Source organism: Choloepus didactylus, chromosome 21, assembly GCF_015220235.1.
Source record: "Choloepus didactylus isolate mChoDid1 chromosome 21, mChoDid1.pri, whole genome shotgun sequence".
In the NCBI taxonomy this organism is placed as follows: Eukaryota; Metazoa; Chordata; class Mammalia; order Pilosa; family Megalonychidae; genus Choloepus; species Choloepus didactylus.
The window spans coordinates 8706108-8714173 of record NC_051327.1 but is presented as its reverse complement, the minus strand read 5'-3'; positions in this window follow the sequence as shown (position 1 = coordinate 8714173).

The following is an 8066-nucleotide window of genomic DNA, read 5'->3' as shown; positions in this document are numbered from 1 at the left end:
TGATGATGAGCAGGTTGCCTGCCACAGTGACCAAATAGACTATTAAAAACACAGCAAATGGAAATTTTTGAAGTTTCACAGTCTGCATCAGGCCCAGGAAGATGAATTCTGTCACATTATTCATCCCCTCCATCCATTCAAGTCAGGTTCCAGGTGATTTACCTGAAAAAAAAAAAAGTCAACTTGTTTTCAGTAGTGGCACTTTCATTTATGAATACCCATGGAGTGCCTTATTTTTCCTAATACAAAATCAAACACAAAATTATAACAGCTGTCTTAATTTATATATTCAGCAGGTGACAACAGATGTGGTATTTACTTTGTTCTTATAATTTCCTGATTTTATTTTAATTTTCTACAATAAAAAAGATGTGAAAATTTTAATTTAATAAAAGAATCCTCTGTATCAAGTTTCAAGAGCCAACCATTATATGGCCATATATTCAGTACAGTCAGAGATATCCAGAGGTACATGTATCTATCCCAAAATGACTGGGCATACTTACCAGAGAAAAAGTCAAAATCATTCTACTAATTGGTCATTCTAAAAGACTCAAAGACATATAGAGATTCTTTCAGGCTCTTCACTTCATAAGCCAGACCTTTTTCTGTTTCATCTGCTCAGAAACAACAAGACTGAAAGGTGGTGCTGCTACTCTCTCCCTATCTCAGAGATTGTGGTGAAACTGGCAACCACCTTAATATTTCTTGTGGTCTTAGCAATTCTTGTATCCGCAGTGCTGGTCAAAAAGTAAATCACTCATAAAGCATGCTTGCAAAGAGGGAGAAAGAAAAAGGCAAAAGAGAAAGTTAGTCAGAGGGCAAGAGAGAAATACATGGGAAAGCAAAGAAAGAGAACTGGGCATTGAATCCAAAGACACAGTTTGGAATCCTACAGAAGAGCTATCCTTTATTAGTTCATTTTATCTATCACTATTCAATTTCTTCATCTGTTAAATATTGAATAATTATACATTATATAAGATTGTGGTGAGGATTAAAACTTCCTATTGTTTTTTATATGATTTTACTTTTCTCATGGAAGTAACATCAAAAAAAGGGAAAAACTATCTTTTAATATCTCCAAAAATCATAAATTCTGAAAACTTAAACTAAAAAAATGAGGAAAAACAAAACAATAGTAACAAAAAGTGAAAAAAAAGAAGTTCAGATTTTTTTTAAATCAGCAGGTTACTAAAAGAATACTTAAAGATTGTTTCTGGTGGGCTTTTTTTCATTTGTTTATTTGTGTTATTCATTAATTTTCTCAATGAATAGTCTTAAATTTGGCTTTTAAAATTGAGTATGTTTTTCAAAAATGTAAGAACAGTTCAGTATTTAAATAAGTATTTGGGAGAATGTGATGCTTTACTGTACTTAAGACCCATTCGTTTTCCTACCTGGAGTGTTAGCTAATGTTAGATACCATAAAGCATTTGCTTGGTAGGCAGAACTGTGAAACAAAGAAAGGGAGAGAGAAAGAGGAGAAAGATGGACCTAAACAGAGTCAGCTGAAACAACAAGAACAATAAAAATGTTTTTTAAGAATTAGTCACCTTGTAATATATTAAACAAGTGCTGGATTTGAAATCCAAATATTTTATCAAACTCAAATTAATTGTGGACCTTATGATAAAAATCAGGTAAAAATATTGAAAACAATTGTAATAACTTGTTCTAATGGGTTAAAGAGGTCATTTTTGTATAACAGTGTACAGTGTTATAAATAGCTGATTTGTCATCTTACTGATTTTTAGCAGACTAATAAAATCTTAAAATAAATCCTATTGTAGATTTTTCATTCAATGTGTATCTTATCAGAGCCATGATTATGCTAATTTATTGAGCTGAAAGTTAGACTTTCCAAAAAAGATAAGACTAAAGTAAAATCAATAACAAGAAAACTGTGCTTCTTTTACATACCAATGCATGAATATTTCTCAAGAACTCCCAGAGCCTGAGCTTGTCCTCATCATAATCTATCATATCATAAACCATGGAGGCACATTTAGCTTTGATATTTAAAAGGAATTTTGGTCTTTGAAAAAGGGTAAGATCAGCCACTTCCACACATTTTCACTTCTACCAGGCTCATGGAAATCTTGGGTATTTTAAAATTTTTATATGAAACCTTGTCTGATAGCCTTGATAGGTGTCCTAGCAACAGTGCATCCATTTTTAAAGGTTAAAAAGAAAATCCTATTACCACAACATCACCAGTAGATTAGGGGTCTCCTGCATGAGAAATCCCATGATGTCAATCCTTTTGACCTTCTGTCAGAGCATCAGTGCACAGTCCAGAAACAAGTATTTTGGTCCTTCCTCTCCTCCCATTTCATTGGAAGCCCATGTCTGGCTCCAGGCTGTATCAGGGAGAGACATGGTCTTTGTGATTTTCTCTGACCAGAAATCCTTATAGTCCTTCTTTCTCAACTCAGTTCTCATGCTGTAGAAAGACAATTTTATTCAAGTTGGTAATTCATACTTGAGCTAGCTCCTCAAGGGAAGAGTAATTAGTATAAGGAGCCTTTGCCAAAATGGCAAACAAATGCACATTCCTTCCCTCTCTTGTCCCTCTGACCAGTGAATGACATATATGAAAAGGGTTAGAAATCATCCACAGGACTGGTGTAACCATCAGGCTGGAGTCAAAATATATTATTCCTATTTTTCTAGAAATATTTTTTGAATATCTAAAATTGACCAGGCACAGTTTTGTTCAATAATAACAATGACAGTAAGAGCTATTTGAATGCTGCATGCCTATATAAGCACAGTATGCGTGATACCCTTTGTGGTGGGTACTATTATTACTCCCATTTTTTTAGATGAAGAAACTGAATTATTATGAATTTAACTACTTTACCCAAGAATAAAGCAAGCAGTTGGCTGAGCTGAGATTTATACCTGTTTGCCTCTATAGCCCAAGCAGTGTCTTTGCCTTCATGACACAAGAACTCAACTATGAAAACAACAAATAGAAAAGAGTGCTGAGTATTGTAAAAAGGGACAAGTTGCCATACATCTATATGATGGGGATACAGCTTCATTGGGGTGAGAATAGGGGTGTTCAAGGAAGGTTTTCTTAATTAAGTGATGTTTAAACTGAAACCAAAAGATAATATGCAAAGTCTAGATTAAGGAAATGAAGGTGAGCTTGGGAAGGTTAACAAGTTTGTGAATAGAACTGCACCATGTCATTTCATGAACAATGAACAAGTACCATGTAAATCCACTATTTGTATAGGTGGTTCCATTCTGTTATGGGCTAAGTGTAATTCATTGCACTTTCCCAAAGACACCCTCAATTATACTAAAAGTTTTCATTGCCCACATCAACTAGCTGGAATTTCTGTTAAAATGCATCCAGCAAGTTGAATAACCCCAGGTATGACTATTCACCTGAATATGAACAAACATAGCTTAGTAGAAGCCACCAGCCTTTGGATAAACACAGATCCAGCCTCTTAAATAAGCTGAGCTGTGAATATGTATTTATTTTTTTTACCTTGAAATATGTTAGCTCACCTTTCCTTCCTTCAATTTTGCTTACCTTCAAAGTAGGACTAATAATGCATGTCATTCTTCTGAAGATTAAATAGGCCTGCAGTAAGAATTGAATAAATAGCAGTGTTATTTTTAATAACTTGAAAAACCCAGGTTCTCAAATTTGAGATGAAATTTCCATTAATAAGTTGAGAATATGTTTTCAAGTGACTAAAGTAATCTACCTTCCCAGACATTTTTCATAAGTCATTTCCCACCACAGAATAACTACAATGGTCACCCTGTCTCCCTGGAGCTGCTTGCCTTTCAGGACACATGTTTTGAAATCTGCAGCTGCTGTACTTTGGAGTCCATTCTTTTGGTTTTGGCAATGCTCCTGATGGAGTTGGTGCTTCCTAGCTTATGTGGGGGATGGATTTCAGGGTAGTTTCTACTTTCTTAGAATTATTGACAGGTTGTTATGAAGACTTGTCCACATCAGAAGGTATTTATGCACCATATTATTCCTTGCATTTATATCTAAGAGTCAAACCTGTGAGTCATAGAGTATGCAAATATTCAAGAGTATTAGAAAATGCCAGATTGTTTCCTGAGATAGTTTTATGAATATACATTCCCAGCAGTAATGTATGAGATCCCAGTTCTTCATACCCTCTACATCACATAGTATTCGCATACTTTTGTATTTTTGTAAATTAAATGTCATCACATTGTTGGGTTCATTTGCATTTCCCTAAGTAATTATGACTTGATTATACTTCATGAGTTAATCCATCATGTCTTTCTTCTGAAATGCTTGCTCACATATTATGCTCATTTTCCCATTGGGTTTCTTGTCTTTTTCTTTTTGATATGCAGGTGTTCATTACATATTATAGAAAATAATCTTTTGTCCGATGTCTTGCAAATATCATTTAGTTACAACTTTTCTTATAAATTATTTTAAGTTGCATTCATCCCCATAAGTTCTTAATTTAAATTTTAATGTTTATATATAATTTCTCTTATGATTAATGCTTTTTCTGTTTTCTCTACAAAAATATATACATATTCCAAGGTCATAAAAGTTCTTACTTATGTTTCCTTCTAAAAGACCTTATGTTTGGCTTTTGCAATTTAAATTCTTAACCACATTGAGATTGTTTGTGAATTCTGTCCTCTCAAGTTTTCCAAGATATGCTCCAGTTTTCTCCAAGAAGATTTATACTTTTCAGGTATAATCTAAGTTTATGATTCATTTCAAATTATTTCTGTGGGGTGTTAATTATAAGGTAAGATTCCATTTTTATCCATATAGATATTCAGTGATTACTGTGGCTTTTAAAGAAAATACTTCTCATTTCTCATAATTGCTGTGGCAAATTTTTTTGTGAAAATCAATTGATAATATATGTGTAGGCAAATTTCTGGACTCTCTACTCTGTTCCATTAAGCTACATATTTGTCCTCATGTCTATAATTCAATGTCAAGGAGGTGGAGCAAGATGGCAGCATAGGCAGGTCTGAAACTTAGTACTCTAAAGCAGCTAGTAAATAGCCAGAAACTCTAAGGAACAATTGTTTGGCAGACCTAAGTGACCAGACTCACATTTTACCCCAGTCTGGAATTGGTGGAATGGCTGAGATCTCAGTACAGAACTGCAAGTACAGCCCCTGAGGAGGCTGGTGCCCCACCCCCCCGCCTCACTGGCACAGCAGGCTGAGTTGGAATGCTTCCCTGTGGGAAAAATAAGCAATGTCTACTAGGAGCAAGGGAAGGTATCTCAACCAAGCTCCAATTGCAGTTTTAACTAACAAATTTGGACTACTGAATACATGCTAGGAGCACAGATAAACTCAGAGCAAGCAGGAAAGGAAGCCTGAGGTCTCTCCCAGTAGAAATTGAGGTGAGGCTGGTGGAAAAACAAATAACAATAAAGCAAATAAATAAAAACAGAGGCTTTTGGAGTTGGCTGAGCTCAGAATACTGAAAAGGGGCATATAAATCCATGTATCAACTTTGGCTCTTGTCCTCCAAGAAAAGCATGGCAGCTCTCCTTCAGAGTATTCAGAATTCAGCAACTGGAGGGCAGAGATAGTTTAAGGCCACCATCTACCTCAATCTTTGCCTCAATCATGCCCCTGGCAGGGACAGGTTCTGCTGAGAATTATAGTCACCATACCTATTTATACTGGGGAACTGTGGGCTGACAAGTACCATATGCTGGACAGGAAAGGAAAAGCACAGAGTCTAGAGGCCTCACAGGAATGTCTGACAACCTTCTGGGTCTCATCCTCAGGGAACCTTGATAATGATTACACCATCTTCCTGAGAACTGGGCCTATATGGTCTGGGAAAATCTGATTGGAGTCAATCATATCCGGGTAAACCCTTTTCAAAAAAAAAAAAATTCCAGATAGGCAGGGCAAGGAGCAGAATACAAGAGCTGCTGCACAATACTGATCAGTTAAACAAACCTATGCTAGAGTTCTAGAATAAGTTGAACTGTATGCCAACCCAAACCCTAACACTAACACTAACCCTATTATTTTCTTTTGTTTGTTTGTTTGTTTCTCCCTTCTTTATTTCTTTCTCTCTCTTTTTGGTTTTGCTTTAAGCCTTTTCTATTTTTTAATTTATTTTATTTTATTTTTTTATTTTTTATTTTTTTCTTATTCTGGTCATACCTTCGTTCCCTGGAACTTTGTGTATCTGTGTGACCCCAGAGACTCAGAGATAGAGTTTGGCAGCTATGAAAGTCAACATTACCTCATACAGCAATTGATTTAAAAAGCTGAAAGAAGGATCTGACTTCAATCAGAGATATGAATGAAGCTGATCTGACTAGGACTAAGACAAATCAGACTAAAGGGTAAAAGACAATATTGACTTTTTTAAAACTTCAGTTTCTGTGTGAGACCAAAGGAAGAGATGTTTAGTTTGGGCAAAATTTATACTTTCTGTAGCACACTATCCAATTTAACTTGTATGGTCAGTTTATTCGAACACCATAATGACATGGAAGCATGAATAGGGAATGAGATCTTGTTGGTTTTTACAGGTTGGTGTTATGTCCCAGTACAGTTTGGCAGGGAGTAAAAATGTATTTGCAAAGCCCCCTCAAGGGACTGAGGGAAAATGTGGAAATATTAAACTTCCCCATCTGAGGTATTCCTGATATTTTTGCAAGCACTGAGGACTACCAATTTAGTAGGCAAAGCCCTTGATCTTGGAGCTTGCTTTAATGAAATTTATTCCTGCAAAGAAGCTAAGCCTACTTATAATTATGCCTAAGATTCACCCCCAGAGAACCTCTTTTGTTGCTCAGATGTGGGCTCTCTCTCTAAGTAAACTCTGCAGGTAAACTCACTGCCCTCTCCCCTACATGGGGCATGTCTCCAAGGGGTATAAATCTCCCTGGCAACATGGTACATGGCTCCTGAGGATAAGCCTGGCCCTGGCATCATGGGATTGAGGAAGTCTTCTTGGACCAAAAAGGGGAAGAAAAATGAAACAAAGTAGAGTTTCAGTGGCAAAGGGATTTCAAATAGAGTTTAGAAGTCAGTCTTGAGGTTATTCTTAAGCATTATATAGACATCCTTTCTTAGATTTAGTGTATTGGAATAGCCAGAAGGAAATACCTGAAACTGTAGAACTGTAATCCAGTAGCCTTGATTCCAGAAGATGATTGTTTAACTATACAGTTTTACAGTGTGACTGGGTAATTGTGAAAACCTTGTGAATGGCACTCCTTTTATCCAGTGTATGGACAGATGAGTAGGGAAACAAAGACAAAAAGTGAATAAATAATACAGGGAATAAGGGGTATGGGATGCTTCAGGTGTTCTTGTTTATTTTTTATTTTTTGGAGTAATTAAAATGTTCAAAAATTGGTTGTGGTGATGAATGCACAACTATATGATGATACCATGAACCACTGATTGTGCCCTTTTGATGATTATCTGGTTTGTGAACATCTCAGTAAAATTGCATACAAATAGAAATGATCAGTATGTTTATGGAGATAAAAGATTACACAGAGAAAGAACTAAAGAAGATCAGGAAGAAATGAATTAACAAAATAAGATTCTCAATGAATGGACAGAAATTTTTGGAAAGCACCAAATAGAAATACTAGAGTTGAAGACTACAATAACTGAAAGGAAAAATTCACTGGAGAGTTTTAACAGCATATTGGATCTGGCAGAAAAAAGAATTGGCAAACATTAAAATAAGACAATTGAAATAATTCAGTCTGAGGAGCAGACTGAAAATTAATGAAAAATAAAAAGTGACCAGAGCCTAAGAGAACTGTGTAACAACATCAAGCATACCAATATATGCACTATGGGAGTCCCAAAAGGAGAAGAAAAAGAGAAAGAGACAGAAGGAATATTCAAAGAAATACTGATAGAACATTTCCCAAAATTGACAAGATGCCAGGATTTAATGAGTGCAATTAACATCATTGAATTATATATGTGAATGTCATTAAAAGGTGGAAATTTTAAGTTATATATATGCTACTAGAATAAATAAAAATTAAAAGATAAAACTTAGGATTGAACAACACAGTCAA